General features: G+C 40.5%; 1 pseudogene; it reads left to right on the plus strand.

Annotated features, from left to right (window-relative positions):
- LOC122866992 overlaps window positions 1-22,296 on the plus strand; it is a 131,354-nt pseudogene that overhangs the window by 99,861 nt on the left and 9,197 nt on the right.

The following is a 22,296-nucleotide window of genomic DNA, read 5'->3' on the forward strand; positions in this document are numbered from 1 at the left end:
CAAAATCTTAGTGAGAGTTATAACCCTTTCATATAATAAACACTGAACTCATGACGAGGAAGTCTTGAGTCATTACTCATAAAAGGGATTTGCATATGAGTGTGCATGCACTGCAAACCAGAGAAGATTCTGAGGCAGAGCTGTCCCACATGTCCACCATCTGTTGAGGATCCCTACAAGGCATATTTAGACAGCGCCTGGCAGTTCCAGAGATACCCATGGCAGTGGGCCTCTGCTGAGTGGTCATCAGCTCCCATTGAGCTCCTCTGAAAGTGCTCACGGTCTGTCGCTTGTTTAATTTCTCATTTGTTGTAAATCCATCATTCCATCTCCATTCAGTGGCACGCTGGCTGGTCTTAAAGGTCCAGTGTGTAACATTTAGGAGGAGCAATTGGCAGAAATGGAATATAATATTTAGAATGTTTTCATTAGTGTATAATCACCTGAAAATAAGAATTGCTGTGTTTTCATTGCCTTAGAATAAGCAGTTTTTATCAAGCTACAGAGGAAGCGAGTCCCCTTCCACAGAGGTCACCACCATGTTTCTACAGCTGCCCAGAATGGACAAACCAAACACTGGCTCTTGATAGGGCTGTTTGCGTTTTTTGCGAGTTTTGCAGCAACCGTAGTTGGAAGGGGATGGTGATGCGAGCGATATTCAAATGGTTGCAAACTGCAATTTCATCGCTAGATGCCATTAAATCCTACACACTGTACTCTTAAAGTGTAACTACACTCACAATTCTTCTAGCTCCCTCCATCCCAACATATTTTTTAAAAAATGCAGCAGAGAACTGCATAGGACAACCACTGTAGGAGGCGTGGCCTCGTGGCTACGTAGTGACTAACCACCGCTCAGTGTAGCAGGAACGCTAACCAGCCATGAGCAGCTGCTGTCAGAGTCTCTGTGTCCGTGCTGGAAACACAGAGAGTCCACTAGATCTTTGACAGTCACTAGAAGCACATTCATGGCCCCTTTTGTAAAAGTTTCTGTGTGGCACCTGGGTTGTAACATTAGCTGAGCTGACGGCTCAGAGAGGCTGAGAAGTTCTTCGGTGGGTGTGTGTGTGTGTGTGTCTGTGGGGGAGTGTCGGTACGTAGCCGTAACTAAAAAAGTACAGGGTTAGCAAAAAAGTTAACTTTGCAGCCGGGAAAGCAACAGTACCAACCCATTATGGCCACTAGCTAACAAATACAATAACTAACTAAGCTAATGCTTAATCAAACAACTATCTAAAACACACAAAGTTGAACTATGAGCTAAAGCTAAAAACTCTACTAAAATTGGGGAAATCTAACAAATCGCTAACTAACCTACTAAATACTACGAACACACAACTAACTATAAAAAGTACACTAAAATAGATAGTAATAATAAACTCAGTCACTATACTCAGTCCACGCAATTCACTCCATCCACTCTTCTCGGTTGTTTCAGGAGATGCTTCACGTGAACTTCAACTCCCTAAGAAAAGTTGGGTTTAGCACGTTTAACTGTGTTAGTTTGTGGGGGCTAATAACTGTGCTTTATCAGACCAAAGTCCAGTAACACGGCTGTTGAACGAAAGTTTGCTGCCGGGTTACTGTGTGATAAATGGATAGCTATTGTGCTTTGCCACGGCATCTGAGATTTCTTGTGCTTTTCTTTTTCTTTCCTCTTCACTAACCCACACACCTTTACACGTATACACACGTACACAAACACACACACATCTCAAACGACCCAGATAGCGTGGTAGCAAAACTAGCTACACTCCACGCCATCTTGAGGACAACTAGAGCGTGTCCTCCATTTCGGCTCTCCCGTTTGTTTGAGTTTCGCGGGTCTGCCCACCATTTTGGATCTGTGTGTGGTGACCACCAATGTGGTCACATTCCAACGCCCTCCTCGCACCGCCCTCTCTATTGTCTTACACACACACATACCTCTACACACACATACACACACACTTTATATCCTTGCTGATTGTTGTATGCTTATTGTGCTTACTGTTCACGTATCACGTTTGGTTATTGGTCCCTGATCACAGGGTGGTGCCCCGTAATAGTTAATCCATATAATAATGTGGATAATATTAATAATTTAATAACTAAAAATAATAACTTTGATATTTTTGCTAATAACCAAACCTGCCCTACCTGAATCCCAATATAAATTTCAAATACTTTGCACTAAAATGTCAAGATTTGGACCTGAATCCATCAACAACACTACTAAATACCCATATATATTGGTTTTGGGGTTTAGATAATCTTTAAACATGGGCCTGTGGTGCCAAGAGGAGGGCAAGCTGTGTGAGGCACTGTGGATGCATGGATGCACTCCACGCCAATGACAACCAATTAGAGTCAGCACAAACAAAATGAAGACAATGCCAAAGCTGAGTCACCCTTTGCAGACTGATATAATACTATAGTTGACAAACTTGCTATTAATGTGACTCACCCTTCATTGTCAACGCTACTTTAGTTCCAGTTTATTACAATTTTAGAGTTTTGTCCATCATTCCCACCAGTAAATATAACATTGCACTTACAAAGTTAATTGCTGAGATTTGTGTAAGTGGCAACATTGCTAAAATGACGTCAGACAGGGCAAGAAACATGATCAGTCAGACAATAATACAGGTTTTAAACACCCAACGCCCAGGTTAGCCTAACATATTTAAAGAGAAAATAAGGGCAAACTTCGGAATTATTACCCTCACTGTCTGTTGAAAACATCCATCACAGTTTACAGATGGACTTCCTGTTTCAACTTTCACACAGTTTTTCTGATATTTTCTGTGCACTCACTTTGGGTTTTACCTCCAAATAAAGTGGTTTAGATATTCTGACTAAAGTGTTGGGGTTTTTTTTAAAACCTGTCTGATCGTCTGACGTATGTCTTGCCCCACTGGACTTTGTTGTCTCAGATGTCTTTGGTGTCAACAATCTTATCATAACCGATAACAACAGTGGCCAAAACAATGAAAATAAGACCATTGTTGTGATAAACCAGAACTATCTTTTAACCACATTGTAGATTACAATACCAATTAAAGCCAATAAAAAAAAACTATTATCTTGACTTGCATGTCATTTTCTCTGAGCCAATATTGACATAGATAGTTTGCATCTAAGTAATCAGGTCACTGTCTTATTAGGATTATGTGCCACACTGTCATGCTGTTGCAAACTGAGCTGCAGCTTTGGCTGTGTTGTATTTAATAGGGATCTAGACCTCTTTAATTTTTTTCTTCAGTAGCCTTGCCCACTAGGAAATCAATGCCATAGCAAATCAGAGCTCACAGCATTAACACATTAAAGTCACAGTCAAAAAATTAAAGGTTTCAAAACAGATGGTCTCATTTTATGCAAATGTTATTATGCAAAACTAAGCCTGAAGGCTTGACTATTTTTTCAGCCTTTTAATTGGCAGAGAAGAGAGAGAGGTGCCAGACGTTGCAGGTGGCAAGGTAGCCCGATTTTCTTTTGTCACATCCTGAGAGAGAATTTTCAGAGAATTTTATTTAGTGTTATTTCCACCAGGGGCCTCGCCACAGCCATCTGTACGCTAAGAGGGTAGCACCATTGAGCTCTGTGTGATGCTGCAGCTTCTCAAAGCCTGGTGAACTGAAAATGTAACACGCTTTTGCTCGCAGCGGGGCTGGCGCACCAAGGCAACCAACAGCTGAGAATAAACCTTTAGTTAAGAAGGTGAGCATTATCCACCATGCTCTTTTCCTTCCCCTATTAATGCCCTGAACACTCTCGACTACTGATTAGCACCGTGTAGTCTGGAGTATGTGACGGTAATTAGGAAATATGATCTGAATAGACCTTCGCCTGGAAAGGTCTGTTCAAGTTGCCTTCTTACGAAATAAGTAATAAACATTTAGCTTCTGACGTTGGCTGGCCTCTGAAACAATACATTTCATATCAGTTTAGTTCATTCATTCAAATGTGCCTCACAAATATGGTTTACGATAAACAAACAATATAAATATACAACATAAAAGCACTTTTAAACATCTGATAAAATGCCACAATACACTGACACAAAATAAAAATTGCTTACTGGTACAAAATACAGAGTCCAGATGTTTTTTAAACAACAGTTGCAGTGGGGCGGCTCTGTTGGAAACATAGACATAATGGTTGGAAAGTTCACCAGCGACATCTATTGGTTAAAACTATAGGAAAACAACAGGTCTGAGATCAGTGTTCTTTACCATTATTGTGCGTAGAGTGATGTTCAACACTTAACGTTTCCAACTATCACAAGCTAACATTACCTAGCAACCTTAGCTAGCTGGCCAAACAGTCAGTAACACAGATGATTCCTTTGTGACATTTAGAGATAATGTCAAGGAGGAAAGGTAAAAGCCAAAAAACCAGAGACAGTTTTTTCAGACGGCCAAATACTGGACGTGATGGCGATGAGGAAGACACTGCTAACATTTGCGGCTCCACCGAGTCAACAACGTTAGCGCAGCCTCGGGTCGACGAAACACAGCCACCGAGCACCTCGTCCTCGGTACAGCCGTTAGATTAAGAACCGCCTAGTACCAATAACGTTAAAGTTATTTCAAGCTGAAGTAAACAGAGTCACTGGGTGGAATCCCAGCAAATGACTATATAAGACAAAACACGGTAAGCTAAAACCTGTTTTGGGCTATTTTAATATATATCCCCATGTTTTGTTTCTGGCCCACAGACGTCGTTTTTAATAGATTCCTTAAATGTTGTTCATGGTAGCAATACTACATTGCTTGCTTTCACCTACCTGTCTTTTTTTGACTGTGCTCATGAAGGAGAGGACACAGTTATAAGCAAATAATAATAATAGAATGCACCAAGTGCCGATTATTCCCTAGGCCTTAAAGTGATCAGTTTGGATCTCTTGGTTGATCTAGAACAGTAGCCAATCAGGACTTGAATACAAGTTCTTTGTAGAGTGCAAAAACTTTGATATTATTTATTTTAATTTCTTTTGTTGTTGTTGAAATGTGCCCAGTATTTCAAGGCTGTAAGACTCAGTAGCCAATCAGGACCTTTTTCAAGTTTTTTGTAGAGTGCAAAAACTTAGTAAGACTGCTATAGTTTTTATAATTTTTTTAAATGTGTGTTGTATAAATGACTTATTTATAACAACACATTATGTAGTCATATTTTCATATCTCCACTCAGCTTTTAGCAATTAATGTAGGGCCCTATGGAATCTGTGTTTTTTTTTAATTTTTATTCTCAACTCCGCAACTCTGTCCGTGATTCTGTTATCACAGAAACTATAGGGCCCTACCTTAATGCTGCCATCGGACGCTGGCCCGTGTCAAAAAAGACACTTGACCACCGGACCTAACAACTTCTCTGGGGGAAACCTTGCTCGTATAGGCATCAGCACACTATATCATGTGCTAATTAAGTAATCTAATTGATGAGAGACTTGAGTTGTGGGTTCTCTTGTTTCTGTTTTGAAGCCTGCAGATGCAGCACACTAAGGGCATGAGCTCAGACTTCCTTCCTAAGAGAAGCTATTGAGCCCTACAGAAGAGACGGGCAAAACCAAGCAAGCCGTTCATGCAAAATCACCTCAAATCACTTCTGATGGACGCCAGTTTTTTGGACGCTGATCAGATGAACATATTCAGAGGACATATAGCACTTTGAAATCCTTAAATATATAACTCCTTCTTCCTAAAAAATTAAGAAATGCTTTTGATGTCGGCTCCTTTTCCCAAGATCAATCTCTCGACAATGTGCTCTTCATCAGTGGAGTCTAGCATATTGTGCGTTGCTTTTCTTTTTTCATTCTTTAGAAAGTCTGCTGTTTGGGCATCAATCATCTGCTCACCAGGGGACTGGAATTACTGGAAGTAGTACGATTAACTGTTGGCACACACTGTACACATAAAGAACATATGTGAAACTGCTGTATCTGTGGTGGTAACCTCTTAAATGTGATAGCACCATTCTGATTTTGGCAGCATAAATAGACTTTTGGCTCATGTAGATATACTTTTATTAGGTTTGGCTTTCCAACACTCTAATCTGTCTCTCCAAACAAATGATTATAAATTTGCGCTTTGGTCGGTCACTGTCTAAAACAGACTTCCTTAAAGAATTTACACACTATCCATATACACTCTGATCCATTCAGTATGGGTAAGAGTGTAACAAAGCCATGGTTCTGCATCTCAGTGCTTGTAATGGGTTACAAAGCATACATGAGGTAACACTAGATGCCATGATCTTACTGTAGCTTGACCTCTAGGGCATCACAAACAGCTCAGCAACACCTCTGACTATAAATATGTAAAATCCCTGGCATGTTCCAGGGCCCCTGGTGAGCTCTGGTGCCCAGCCACCCCCTCCTCCTCCAGTGGTGCCCCTACTTGGCCTCTTTGGTAACAGTAGAGTAAACAATGTAAATAAGTCATGATGACCAGTGGCACATGCTCATACAACCTGCAACAGTGTTACATTCAGGCGGTTGCTAACAATTGGCTAAATTACACTACAGAGGTTCTTGGGGACATTAAACTAGTCCGCCTTTACAGCTTTGTTGTGTTTATACTCGCACTCTTGCAAACTATTATAACGCAAACTTTCCACAGCCATGACCACTAGCTACCATAAGTTCAATTTAAACAACGTTAATTCATAAATAAATAATTTCAAAATCTGTTTGAAAATGCAGTTTTTAAAAAGTGAAATAAATATCTGGATTCACAAATTGAATTAAGACTACAGATTTTAATCTGTAAAATATAAAAGGGCAATTTGCTTTCCCATTTGCATTTCCCCATTTCCTCTATTTGTTGCCCATTAAAATATCAAATAATGAATTACTTTATAATTTAGTCTATTTATTTATAGATTCATTCATTAATTTGTAAACACATTTTTAATGCCTATTTTTTATTGAACAATTAGTTATTAATTCATGAAATGCTTTACTACTATGTCCGTGACACTTGTGGTCCTCCATAATTTTCTGCAATAATCCAAAATCCAGTGGAAAAATCCCATTGGCTTGTTGTTGAGGGAATGAGGGTGATGCTAACTTCCAGGCTGGTGTTCAAAAATACGTCATCCCTGCAACACTTTAGTGAGACTGTGATCTGGTAACAGTTGTTGCTTTGTAATAGATTAAATAGTTTCTGAATACTTTAAGCATTTCTTGCCAACAACATAGCCAATTTGCTGACCTTGCTTCGTTTGTTAAAGACTACACTGTGAGTTCTAGATGAGGACATTCTGCCGTTTGTTACATAGTTTAACGTTTAAATCATTTTTTAGTTAGAAATATTTGGTCATTTATCACTGCAAACTATCAAGGTTGGATTCAGTCTCTTAGCAAGCTAGTTAAAGACAATCTGAAGCAAGCAAGCTAAAAACCATTTCCATCACACTGAAGATGTGCAAATATCAACCATGAGTCCATGTCAAACATGGCTGTAAATTATCATGGATGTGATTTCTTCTGGTGGATGTGTGTATCCATTATGTTTCATTTTCAATCACATTCAGGCAAATACGTTGATATATTTCCTCTGGGTTTGTTTAGACAGTAAGGCTGGATGCTTGCCAATTATAAACCTGCCACTCAAGTGCTGCCAGATTGAGTTTTGTTAAATAACTTGGCTTAATAATAAAATAATAAAAGTATCTGATTGAATATATTTTACTTGATGGCTTAAACGTATCAGTACAAAGTGGAAATACTTGTAAAAAGACTTTTATAGCCATTGACACATGTATTTGTTTTGTGTGTGGGAGCCAGCCCTATGGCCAGATAAGAACATTGACATTGGACAATTCTGCAAAACCCCAGAATACATTCAATGACATTGATACTATATCTACTCAAGGCAACTAAGGTAGGTTTATGGTTAGGTGAATATTGTGGCACTGAGCGTTGTCATTGGACATAAATTGGCTCTCCTTTCATGTAAATTCCTGATTTTTTTGTAAAGCCTCATTTAACATTCATTTCTAATTCTCTTGGTTTGCTTATAAAATATGAGGTTTAATGTCATGTATATGAAGATGTACAGTATTTAATTTGACTCAGGAAAATGCGCTGACTGATTCGGTCCCAACATTTGGCCGGACCATTGATTTCTCCCGTTTTCATGAAAAGCGTCTTCCAAATCTGAATGCATCTGTTCCTTAAAATTAAATAATTGTATCAAGGCGAGCATCAGCACTTGGCTAAAGAGCCATTCTGTGCCATGATGGCATTTCATTGTTGATGGACTCCATGTATTTGAGGCATTCACAGTCAGGGCAGAGATAGATTTGCTAATAATCCCTTACTATTAGGGCAGGAAGGAAGAGAAATACTTTGTTAGTGGCAGAGGGGTTTTTTGGTTGAGAAGAATGAATAGACAATGAAATATAAAGGAAACACAAAGCAGACATGTGAGGGAGATGATTAATAGTGAACTCCATTATTGAAAGGCCTCACTCATAAGACGTTCTCATCTCCCTGGGGAGCCAGCACAGGACTTCAGGCTAGGTTCACACTGTTGTTTTTTTCATTACCAGAAATTTCCTCATAACACCATGGCAGAGAAAACAACACCCCTGGGGGCTCCGACGCAGGAGAACGGATGCTTTAAAACACCTATGAGGCCTCCAATTAATCCTGAGAGCATGTTACTGATTCAGTTTTTGTTCTCTCAATAAAAACATGTCCAACCTAAAAGTGGGGCACTGAGAATGACGATGGGAGCTGAATTTACGGTCATGTTATTTCCCTGGTCATTAATGTGTGCAAAGCAGGTCAGGCACAATAACATATACGTCTTGGAGTGTATTTTCACTTGTGATGAGAACGCTGATACAACTATCAGTATTCAGCAATCAGTCAAGTCCTTGTACCAAATTCACTGACCAAGATGTACTTTTTCCAATTGTTTAATCTGAATTCACAATTCAAATGGCCCTTTTTGAGAAGGACTGTTGGCACTCTTATGAATAGGCTGGTTAAGTAGACAGAGTGCTCAAACGACATTTTGAAAGCTTTTTGGAGCCAATAATGGACTGGGATGGATGTGGAGTGGACCTGAACATAGCTCATTAAACGCTGGGGTGAAAAGCTCTCAGCAGGCTCTCGACTGCATGGCTGAGCAGTTCCAATCACCTCCAGTGAACCACTGGCTAGAAGCTCTGGTTAAAGGAGCTGCTCTAGTCAAAGGTGCTTTGTTATGTTATTGCATAGAATAACAAGATAGCGCCTGCTGCAAGGTCAGGGGAAACAGCAGTGGACATGTCTAGTGACAAATCATTCTCTTCACAGAGCTAAGAAAGGACTCTTTGTCTTAATCTATTCTTAGCTCAATGGTAGTAGACTGATTTTGTAAATTATACATTTTCTACACATTCTTGATCATAAACCACGCCTGTATTTAGATGTCTTAAATACCTCCATAAGGGCCAACTAGCTGTCCCCAAAGGAGTGATTATTCTGGTCTTAAATGCCAAAGTAACAAGTGATTTTGGCATTTAGCATCAACCATAAAAACATTTATCCGTAAGTCATGTTGCTTTCAGCTCTCAGTAGTTTCTATTTGGCATAATGTGTGTGCGCAAATGCACCAAGACAAAAGACAGCTGTTTTTTTTATTTCAGTAACCTTTATGCCTCCCAGATGGTCTTATTAACCACATACTTACTAGTTCCCACATGACTTGTTATTAGGGTTAACATTAAAAATGAATTTGCAGGTTCTACCGGCTGATAATTCGTCATTAGGCTGTTGTAAATTGCTTTATAACCTGTTTAATTCTCTATGCAGATCGCAGGGTCAGTGACCTTACAGGATTGTGTCTGGCTGCGGTGAGCAAAAGTGACGGTCTTAGTAATTATGCTGTAAAAGGGCCAAGGTCAATTAGAGAGGAAATTCTCTGAGTGCAATTAAATTAATGTTAATATATATTCGATTCTACCTCAATTAAGTGGCTCAGCTGTCAGATTATTCTGTTAGGAAGGTTTCAGAATGGCTAAAGGAGGGCTGTTTCCACCTTTACGGAGTTAATGAACACTTTAGCTCAGCATCGGCCACTTAGCATTTCCTCTTGATAGCTCAAAAGAAAACTGTTCCCTTTTATATCTGAACTGGCATTGTCTTTTTGTGCTCTGTCTGCATTTAAAAAAAATAATAATAATAGAAAAGAAGATCAAATTTGACCCAAATCGACTGCCAATAAGTGACAGATTCTAATGGGCAGCAGGAAATGGGCAGAAATAAAGAAGACCATCAGTCAGCCACAGACAGATAAGTGAGGAGCAGGTAATGGGAGGAAGCCAGCAGCGGCTGGCGTTGGTGGTGATATCTCTATGGAGCAGACGTGATGCTTGAGAGGATTTGAGAGACAGTGCTTGCTGGCAGGAAGCATCCACACTGCAGGATAGATACTGTAGCTGTCTCAGCGGCTAACAAATTTCTACTGTAAGCAGTTTTTAAGTTTGTAAATGAGACAGCTTCAGTCTTTTGAGGAATTTCATTCTATTTTGTATGAAAAAATCTGTTCTTCCACCTAACAATCGCTGCCTAAGGTGTTTTGAATCAAGACTGATATCTTACTGTAATCCAATTTATAACAAATTAAGGATATATATCCTTGGAAATTGCATGCAGAAAATTCTTGAAAGCCAAAAGAGATCACCCGCCATCCTTCAAGACTGACTGCGACTGCCCTTTACCTGACAATGTGTCCCACATAAAGTCAGTCATAGCGCCAGACAGAGGGAGGAAGAGCTGTCACTGCATCCCTTATCATCCGCCACAGCATTGTGGATGTCAGGACTCCTGCTCTTTTCATTTCTTCCACCCCTTTTTTCTTCTCTTCCCTCCCACCTTTACCGTTTTCCCCTGGTATTCAAGCGGTTTAAGCAACGCATATAATCTTCAACCACCCAGCCAGCCCTAAGCCTCAAAGAGTCACCCAGATATGGGCAGATGGAGGTGAGCTATCAGCTAACCTGTAACCGTGGGCCTAAGGCGATAATCATTTCAAAACTGCGGGGAGGAATGGTTTTAATAGCCCTGTAAAGGTAACGTTTGTCTGCCTTATCACACCTGGCAGATGCATCGCAGAGAGGGAAGGGGAAAAGGAAAACAGGGGCAGGGGGAGGGGTAGGAAGAAAGAATCAGCTGATAACAGTCCCTCCACAGGGAAGGATGAGTCTGGAATTAAAAAAGTGCTTCCTTCAGGAGAAAGTTTAGGGGATTAAGGTTAGTCGCTTTTCCCCCCTGTTCCACTTACGCCTCATCCTCACCTTACCTCATCCTTCCTCCTGCATCAGCCAGCTGTTAACCCCTGTGATTGAACTTTTATGAGCCTTGCATTTTTACCTTCAGGGTTCAACTCTTTTCTCTTTTTTTCCCCCATCATGACTGGACACAGTTTTGTTTTCTTCATTACCTCTTGTCCTCTGCGTGTTTTACTGACCAGTGGCATGGCAATAGTACGTGACACTCCACCTGCCTCCATCCAAAGTTCCTTTCATGGCAGAAACGTTTCCGTGATGGCTGCCCTAAATTGAAACACCAAACTTGCAGTTTCAAAGGCCCCTCTCTGCCAGTTTATACTTGACCTGTCGGGTAAGTCATGGGTGATTCGGAAAGCTTCAATTGATGTTTTATGGGGAGCATGGCCCTCTGTGCAGTGTTATAGCATAACTGTAATATTCCACTGTGGACAGACCTGGACTCAATCTCTGACTACGGCTCTTGGCATGTGAAGGTATTTCTCTCGGGACTGTTTCAGTCTCTTACATCAGTCTTGTGTGCACTGGTTTGGATTTATGTGTGACCCCAAATTGTTCACTTCTGCTTCAATGTAAAACTTTTATAGAGTGGTTATGGAAAAGTTTATTGTTTTGTTTAGTGTTCTCAAACCAAGAGTGGACTAGCTTTGGAAAGGAAAATATTAAGACAGGACGAACTGATGACTGATGGCTTTTTGTATCACTGCTACTTCAATAAAAGCTATTATTTTATCTCATTATTCAATATCTTTAATGTAATACACTAATTTTTAATCATTTTTCATTTAGTTTTTTTTTTCTTATCTGCTCATTACAGTTCAGAGCCACAAGGCTCACTATGTGCTAATCCTAAGAGTAGGATAGTCTGCTATGCAGATAGCGGCTATGAATGGGGTGAGCTGTGATGCCATGGGGAAAACAAGCTGACATCCTAAGCAATAAAGGCCACTGGAATCAACAGTGACCTATATGATATGCTGGAGGGTCAGTGGTCTGTGGACATTGAAATGTTTTGTAACATATACAGTATGCTGGGAAAGTAATATTACACTATTACACTAAACAAAGCCTGAGGGTATCTTGACGCCTGGTCAGTGGTGAAAAGTAACATTTATAAGTTATTTGCTTGAGTAAAGTACTGAGGTATTTGTACTTTACTTAATGTACACCTCCACTCAAAAATGTGTGTCTTATGTTTATGTCCCCTAAAATGTCAGACCTAGACTTTACTGACTCTTATCTGTGCAAAGTTTGTCACTAGAGAAGTGTTTTCACATTCCTCTACTGAAGGGGGAGATGTCTGTACACTTTCCTAAAATCTGAGATTCAAAAGTACTCCGGACAAGCTAGATTTGGTATGTCACAAATTTGAAAGCCAATCGCAATGCCACCGGCAAAGAAACCTGAAACCTCCAGTGCAGAGTGGACTTGTCAGTACAGAGAGCGAGAGTTTGCACTAAGTTAGCGTAGTGAAAGTTTTGACAGCAAACATGGCAGAGTGTGCAGTTTTTGGATGTAAACCAGACCCTGGAGCTTCCTTCCACTATCTACTAACATTACGTAATAACAATGTGAACACACTGTAACATTGCAGCAGATATCATTGTATGTTTCACAACCACTAACGCTGTGTCAGCCACTGCCAGTTACAAGCTAACAAGCTAACAACATAAACAAATAAAAGATGCTAACTACACTTACCATTCTGATACGTCTGCTAGTCGCCGATTTTGGTGCACAATAGACTCCTCATGTGTGTCTGACTGAGGCTCAAACACATATGGCTGAATCTTTTCAATGTTTCCTCTAACTCTAGCCATTAACGTGCACTGCTCTCGCACCTTGGATGTATGTCTCTCACCCACATCCATGCTCTCACCGGCACCGGTCAACCTAACACACAGCGGTGGTGGTCAACCTAACACGCAGCAGTGGTGGGCAGGCCTTCATAGAGCCAGAATTTCTCAATGAGGGAGAAAGAGTAGAAGTGCTTCCAACCACTTTTCAGAGGTTTTTAAAACTTTTTATGTGGGATAACCATTTTAAACAAAATATTAACCATAGCAGAGTATTTTTACATACTTTAAATCGTGTCTGGAGGGGAACTTTAATACAATTCAGAAGGAAATATTGTAATTGTTACCTCATTCATTTACACGTCAAACCCTGTTTACAGGACTTGGGGAGTGCTACTGCCAGAGTGCAAAATTAACTTTTTTCTTCACCGGCAAAATGACTAGTGAATGTTCACATTTTACCAGCCACTCAATAGATTACCATTGTTTTTTTTTTGCTGGTGACTTTTTTTGTGGCTCCAAAGGGAGCTGCGTGAAATCTGATAAATTGCCTCAAGTGATGTCACTTGAGTCAGTGTCGGTTGATGCTGAAGACTACAAGTTTGAAAATGGAGTGTGGAGTTTGAAAGAAGTAAGCTCACCAGACCTCTGTGGCAGGGTCCTCCTCTCTGCTTGAGGCTAGCAGCTCGAGGCTATACTAGCTGCTACTAGCATAACACACCCGAATATCCAACCGAACTGTCAGCGGTCGAGTTGCATTGTGGATAATGTAGGTGCCAGGGTTTGACAAGGAAAAAGAATGCGTGGGATAAAAAAGACAATATCTCTGGTTTGCTGCATCAACTTTGATCCTTTTTTAAAAAACAAAAATAATGTTATAGGAATGCAATCCTAAATCGCTGGAGTGCCCTTTAATAATCACTTTTTAAGTGATATTTTAAATGTATGGCTTTTACTTGTAATGGAGAATTTTTATATTGTTGTGTTGCTACTTTTAGTTAAGTAAAGGATCTGAGTACTTCTTCCACCACTGCCCCTGGTTTTCAAAACAGAACTTGCCAGTGTCATTAAAATCATGAGGACTTAAATTATAATTAATTATAGGAATTATATGCTGGTTATCTGTGGACAAGTTTATAAAAATATCTGAATTTTATTGCATATTTTACTGACAAAACCAAACCATGTTTGGTTAGTTAAACCTGCAGAACTTTTTTCTCCCCCTTCTGGCAGCGAGAGTAATTACACAAACAATGTCGACACGTGCTTGCGATGTATGCCTACAGTGAGCTCTCCCCACTCTTGTCTTCAGAAATAGTTACAAAAACGCAGATTCATTTCCAAGGTTTCAAGACAATAATCCATTATTTAGGTATAGTAAATGTAATAGCTACATAGCCTACTCCAAATATTTTACAAATACCAATCTGTCCAAGAGCAGTAACATGACATCCGTGTCTGCCTTCGGTCCCGTCTCTCAGCGCTCTCCAACGAGGAAAAGCTACACCAACGGTTATCCGTGTTTGTCCTCACCAACGATCGCTTTCTTTCTTTGACTGTAATTCCTCTGAATGCCAAGTTTCTTTTTTATCTGGAGCATCAGAAACTTTTCTTGGACACTTCTTAGGTTTTTCCACCATAGGCTCTGCCATACTCCTAGTTGCTTTGCAACGGTGGCTCCAGAGCCATGTAGAGAGAGAGTTGCGTCAACTCTGTTCAATTCCAATTCATGTTTCTTTATTGGCATTACTGCATATAACACAACGTTGCCAAAGCATATTAACACAAACTATACAATCATAATAAACAAAACAAACAATAAACAACTCACAATAATAAACGTTCTCTCCCATGGACCGTTTTTTTTTTACAGCAATGGCGGATCGTGGTGATTGTGATGAAGTCTGCATATGGTGACCTTCTTTAGGTAGACATTAAGCCAGAACAGGTGTCACATATTCCCACTGCTGATCCTCAACTCCTCCCTCTATGCTCCTACAGTGGGAGACAACACAGGACACGCACAATGACCTCCAAACAGTGAGAGCTGTCACAAGCCAGTAGGGCTGGCAGGTCTGGTTGGTTGGTCGATATGCTCTTGTCCGACCAAATTCTCATTGGTCTGTTGCTTTCATGAGGAGAAAGGCGTTTCTTAGTCCATTATTTTCGGGGACGGAAGGGACATATGCAGACCTGATGTATTTTATTTTTGATTGATAGGCTACATTGTGTTAGAAATAACATTGATTATGAATACAAATAATATTCAAATATATTTTACTCAACAAATGTGTTTCTGTTTTAATAATCGTACGGTTTAATAGACTACAAGACTTAAGACAGAGAGTCAAAACTTCCCCGTTTTCACAACTTTAAACTCGCCCAGCCTAATGGAGACTGCTTGGCCTAACTTACTGAACATTTACTCAGCTCCAAACTAACTGACGCTATGTCAAAGAACCAGCACAAATCATTACATTGGCCCCCAGCCTCAGCGGACAGAAGAGCTGAGTAGATTAAGTTTATTTTTGATGGCAACGTGTGTGCATTTTGCTATGTACTGCTTTCTTAACGAGTAAAAGTTCAATGATGGATCGATACCAGCTGTCCATGACCCGACTGCAAACTTGAAATCTGTAAGTTTTGCTTTGTTTTACTGTTTATTTTGTGGGTTAGCCTGTTGAACTTGCCGTTAGCATGTTGCGTGGCTAACATTGCTCCCACAGGCTAGGTCGATGTTGGACTAATGTTGTAATATTGAGGGACAGTCAAGAGAAACTGTGTGAACATTAAGTCTTATTTGAAGCCAAGGTTTGACTGTTTATTCATGTTGCTTTTTGTGGAACTTTATACTGCAGCGCTAGTGCAGCTAGCATTAGCTTTGTTGTTATACAAAAGCCCGTTCTCCGTGATCCTCGCTGGTGTTGCTGCTGTATGTAAATTTACTTGATAGCATACATCATAGCCATGTGTGAAAAAGAAATGGTCAAACTGCAGGAATTAATTTGCTTGGCAACGTTGTGTAACTTTGATTAGCGCCCATTTAGGCTACCAGGTAGAGTGCAGTGTGACCGATTTAGTTAATCTAGAGATAACGCGCAGATTTTTTCCCCCCATCAACCAATCGATTGGTTGAAGAGTAGGTAGAATTTCAGTTGACCAAGATTTTTTTTGGTCGACTACAGCCTTACAAGCCAGACGGGAATTTCCATCATGTTGGAAGAGGATCACTTGATTGGCTGATATCCAATATTTAATAAAAGACCAATACTCTTACTGCATCTGAGAAAACTCATGTGTTGGTCTAACCTTAAACCACAAACTTTCCTTGCTATCACCTTGAGTCCAATTGTGCCTATGAGCCTCCTACCTGTGATGACTGATTGTCAGCAGCCATGTACCGCTGACAGTGATTTCTCTTTAATGGCTGATTGAGCATGTCACCAATCACACTATAACCTGCGGTTTGATATGCTGCAGGCCGAGCCGTTTGACAGCCGTGACAGCTACTGTCACCCTCAGTCAAAGCAATAACGTCCCAGCAATCAGCTGGAGATGACAGACTGCTGGCTTCCGGTGTACCTTCACAGGTAGAAAAAAAAAGCATTCAAACTCTGCAACATCTGCTAAAGTTGGAACTAAAAGAAAGTAAGAGGGGGAGAGAGTGGAGGTGATCTATAACCGTACTCACCATCATCCAGACGTAAAGTAGAGGTCGAGAGTAGAGAACTTTTGACACACCAATCATGCCTTTTCTCTTTCTTCTTCTCTATTTTCTTCTCTCAGAGGCATTGAGACTGTTGGTATCTGCACCTTTAATACCATAATTAATTCTCTGACACCCTTTTCATCTCACTAGTGTAAATTATTCTGCTGCATGCCTCTAGGTATTAGCTAACTCTTTATTTAGTAAAGAAGCGAGGTGAAAATTAAAGCCGTCAGGAAGACAAGCTAGTTTGCATAAGAAGAGTGATGTGTCTGACAGCCGTAGTTAGTTACTAACCTTTGGTATTCAAATGTCTTCTAATTTACTTAACTTTTGGATACATTTTTAGCCACAATACACGTATGGCATTTAAAACTTGTTGCATGAGCAGTCTCAGAAATGTAACCGTGATGAAATGGGACACTTAGTAATTCATTAAAGAGGGATGATCTCAGACTGCAGATGAAAAGCAGGGAGTATTGTATCTTGAATTAAAAAAAACAATCCACTTTCTGAGGTGGTATTATGGTGATTCACAAACAAGAAACATGGTCATGGATCATTTCCCGGCTACACTTGGTTGAATTATGGAACGTTTGTTTTTGGCACCCAAAGGAGGGAGCAGGGCATGTGCTAAATATTAAAATGAGACAAAATCCTGCATGTTTGAGATGCCCTCTTTGCCGTTTTGTTATGCCAAAGGAAAGAATGGGTCAGTGTTCCGCATCGTGCTGTCCTGACGCTAATACCCAGAGGTTGACAGCAATGTCTGGAAATCTTTGGAAAGTCCAAGAGGGCTGTCAGTTTAAAACTAAATAAAAAAGTGTTCCAGTGGGTGTTTTTGCTTCTTGATCTATCTGTGTGCACGCCAGCACAGATTCAGAGACATGTTTTTTCAATGCTGGAAATCTCTAAACAGACTTCCAAATGCACCTCATAGAGTGCCATATCCCAAAATGAACCCTGAATGTGCTCGGTAGGCAGACATGATTATTTAATTATAAGCTAAACTATTTTCTCATTGCTGTAACCATGGACACTCAGAGATGGAGCCAAACTGAATGATACGTAATGGACTTAAAGCAGACAACCCTTGAAGGCTGAAACGTACCTTCACAACACATCACTGCAGAGGATATTAATTTGTTTTCAAAGAAAAATGGACATCTAATGAAGTAAACGTTCCTCATATATAGCTCCAATTTCTCATTTGACAAATAAAGGCTTTAAACTGAGCAGATATAAAAATGTTGAGGCATTGTGTTCAGAGGGAGGTAAGAAGGGGGTCTTCCACCCACTCAGGGCCTCAGCTGCAGCAGCAGCCAGGCTTTACTGCCCAGCATCCAGCAGAAGACTTCTTTCAGGCCTTGCTAAATCTCACTTGCCTTGATAAGTCTTACTGCTCACTGTTTTCCCTTAATTCTCACCGTTTGGCTACCCTTCACCAGCATCCAAATCCATCTTCTTAATCCTGTCTCACTCCCCCTCACCGCCACCACAGACAGCGGCAAGGAGAAAGAGAGAAGAGGGAGAGACAGAGGGGTCTCTCTCTCTTCTCTCTTTCTCCGTGCGGCTGTCTTGTTGCTCTTAGACAGATCCACAGTGGTGGAAGCTTAGCTGCAGCAGCTAGCCTTAAGCCCTCCACATGACTCCAAGTCTGGACGAAGTGGAGCTCAGTATCACTGGTGGAGGAGTTTCATCGGCTCTGGTGTCTCCCACTTTCAGTCTCAACCCCTGTCTGTCTCACATGATCAAAAGCATGATGGACTTAGCTGCACTCTTTGCTCTAATTTAGCATTTCCAAAGAAAGAGATGAAACTGAGCATCAGTCCGGATTTCCGCTCATTTTATTATTTTACACTATCCAAACATGAGTAACGGCTAGCCAGCAGCAATGTCAACATCTGTCTCCTTACACCCATAAAAACTTTGTTTTGGGTTGTTTCCTGTGGCTGGCTTGGATTACCTTCTTACTCATTTCTAACAGTTCTCTTGGGCATTTCACGCATCTTAGTGTAGTCATTGGCTGTCACCTGCACAATCAAACTACAGTGGAGGAGGAAATGCTCCAAAGTTTGAACAAACTTTGAAATTCTTCTTTTGCCTTCTATCTGTCCCACCAGCTGGGTTTCCATCACTGACCTGTAATAAAGTAGATACAGTCAACTGGAATGTGCCCAAAGGCGTGAGTGGAACCAATTATCCTGGCTACTTCCTGCTGTCTACCATAATTTCCAGAGTGTGCATCGATGATGGCGTTTTGGGTAGAGGACCTACTCATTCAGACACTGTCCTGGTGAGCCAATCAGGATGTGTTGCATGAAATTAAAATACAAAATCAGAATATCTCCAAATTCTCATAAGATATGCTATCAATATGTTTTTATCAGCCATGTTAGCAGTATAGCTCTAGGGATGACAATGCCGGTCGGTCCACCACTTTGGTCCAGACTGAAATATCTCAACTACTATTGGATGGATTGCCATTCAGCTTTGTACAAGCATTCATAGTCCTCAGAGGATGATTCCTAGTAACTTTAGTGATCCCTGGACTTTTAAGGTCAAAGCTTATAATTATATAAAATATCTCAACATCTACATGATGGATTGGCACAAAATTGTGTAAAGACATTCATTGAATCCTACTGAACTGAGTGATCCCCTGACCTTTTCTCTAGCACCACCATGCGGTTGACGTTTGTGGTTTTGAGTGAAATGTCTTAACAACTATTGGATGGATTGCCCAAGTTTGGTACAGCCATTCAGGTACTCCTCAGGATGAATTCTAATAACTTTGGTGATCCTCTGACTTTTCATCTAGCGCCATCATCTGGTCAAAATGTTTGCCCAATACTGCAAAACTAATGAAACTAAAATCAACCACAATGTACGTTGTGTTTAGTAATGTAGCATAGCATGCTAACACGCTAAACTAAGATGATGAACAAGGAAAACATTATAATTGCTAAACATCAACAGTTTTGCATTATCATTGTGAGCATGTTAGCATTCTGATGTTACAATTTAGCTCAAAGCACGCTGTGCCCATGTACAGCCTCAAAGAGCTGCTAGCATTGCTCTTACTCTTTTTTTCTCTGTGTCAATAACGTATCTTCCTCTAATGTCTGTATTGGTGGCAATATGAAAAATCTTTTTCCCGTCACAGAGATATTAAGGCTTAAAGAGAAGTAGTTTGCCCAGATTGAGCCAAGCTATTATTCTAAGGCGTGGTGGTTGCCCCATGCCAGGGTTTTTCGGAATGGGCCTTTGGGGGGTGACTACGCACGACAGAAAGCATGATCTGTCCGCAAACAGTAAAGGCAATGAGTCTGTGTTACTTTATTTGACAGAAATCTATCCACTACTGACTATTTGATAAACAAAAATGTAGGGCTGTACGGAATGTCATTTTTCTACGTTCAAAGCTTCTATTGAGGTTTTCGAGTGAAACTTCGAATGTCTGTGGTCATATTTTTATATTCTAAAATAAAAAATCCTCAAACAAAATCCTCGATTTGAGTAAAGTAATTCATGGGATTAAATTAGTAAATTAGTCTTTGAAGGCAGAATGAGTAGGATTTGTAATGTAACTAAGTACATTTACTCAAGTACTGTACTTGTGTAAATATTTGAGGTACTTGTACTTTACTTGAGTATTTCCATTTTATGCCATACTGCATAATGAGTACTTTTACTTTTTGTACTTTAAGTATATTTTGATGCTAATACTTTTGTACTTCAGTATGATTTTGAATGCAGGACTTTTACTTGTAACAGAGTATTTTTACACTGTGGTATTGCTTGCGTTAGCGAGAACAAAGCAGTGAATCAGAGAAATAAAACGTGTTTCACGGCGGTTACGTTCTAAAGCACAAACAAACACGGCAACACCTCCGCACACCTCCACACAACCCTGAGGGAAGGAGCCACATTGCACCCGAAGCCACGCTTCATCCTGTTCGCCTCTGCTTTGCATGTGCGTGTGGCTCAGCCCCGCCCTCAGCCAAACAGACACACAAACCTGCAGCTCTTTATACATCCATGACACAGTCACAGAGCAGAGGAGAGAGACGGAGACAGCGATGTAACCTGGTCCCGGCTTTTATTTTATGAGAAATCACAGGAAGTCCTCTCTCCCATTAGCGCTGGCTTCACAGCGGAGCGTTCAGGCCCAGTCAAAACAATGCAGCTTAGCTGGCTTCCAGCACCAGCCACATGTGTAAAATATAGCAGCTGCGGATGAGAGGGGAGTTGACTGCTGGAAGTCAAAGATGTTGTAGGCTATTTAAGTTAATGTTCTGCTTGTTTAACAGTTCTTTGATAAATTGCTATTAAACTAATTCGGAGAGGATTTGAATTGCTATGATAATAATAATTGCTTGATTTTCCTGCATGCTCATCCCATTTCAGCTCCACTGTGTTCCACCTTGTTGACAATATCTGTATTTTCTGAGCTGAGTAGCTAACAAAAGGTGAAAGCAAGCAGCAAATCAACTGAATACCTGAAAGTCTCCCCATTAATCCCCTATTTCTATACTCTTTGTTAAAAACACATTGACTGCTCAATGCCATTAGTCGTTCTTTAGCCTTGAATGTGTTCTCCAGACAGCTCACAGTTCGCTCACAGCTTCCTTATATTTAGAGTTTCAATCATGTTTTTAGGTCAAATCTGTGATGACAGGACACTGGAATCACAAGTCAGGGGCAGTTTGTTTTGTATTTGAAGGAATCAAAGAATATGGCAAACATACTGATTGTGATAAATAGTGATAGCAATGTCACAGCACTACTGAGTTCTGGAGAGACTGCATTTTTGCTTGGATATGTTTTTGCAACAGAACATCTGCTTGACAGTGGATGGAAACATGGCTGAGTTGTGTCTCTGTCACATTGTCTCTCTTTCCCCTCAATTCCCTCTGCTCTTACACTAGATGTTGTGGTCATGACAGCCGTCAGGGGTCTGGGGTGTCTGAAGGGAAGACAATTTCTTCCCATCTTTTCCATCACTGAATGCTAAGCACTGGGAATCTTGGGAGTGAAATGAAAGCAGAGAGCTACAGCCTCCCACCAGTTTTCAGACAAATCCTTTTCTTCATATGTCTATGTAAATGTTTGCTATACAGTATACATTATACAGTATATTAGAGTCTGTCCATTGCTTGCTCTCTGATACATTCTGCTGAGTGTAATGGAGAATAGCAGGTGGAGTGGCGGCCCACGCTTCTCGCTCTATGTTTAACCTGTGAGATTCAACACCCCCTGAGGTGGTGTGACACGTCTCTCCCAATGGGTGCCTCCTTGAGTATTAAACTTTGGTGGAAACTAAACTTCTGTCAACTGTTTAGTTTGCTGCCATCAGCGATATGACTGAAGTCAGCTTTCTTGTTCTCTTGCTGTTCTCTTGATAGTGTGGTGTGCCATTTTCTCAGATTTATGTTCCTTTTTTAATGACTTTAATAACTGAGGCCTATGAAACCCCATCTTGCAGAGCCACATTTATTGAGCACAATTCATACAAAAAGGCATTTATTA

This window comes from Siniperca chuatsi, linkage group LG19, assembly GCF_020085105.1.
Source record: "Siniperca chuatsi isolate FFG_IHB_CAS linkage group LG19, ASM2008510v1, whole genome shotgun sequence".
In the NCBI taxonomy this organism is placed as follows: Eukaryota; Metazoa; Chordata; class Actinopteri; order Centrarchiformes; family Sinipercidae; genus Siniperca; species Siniperca chuatsi.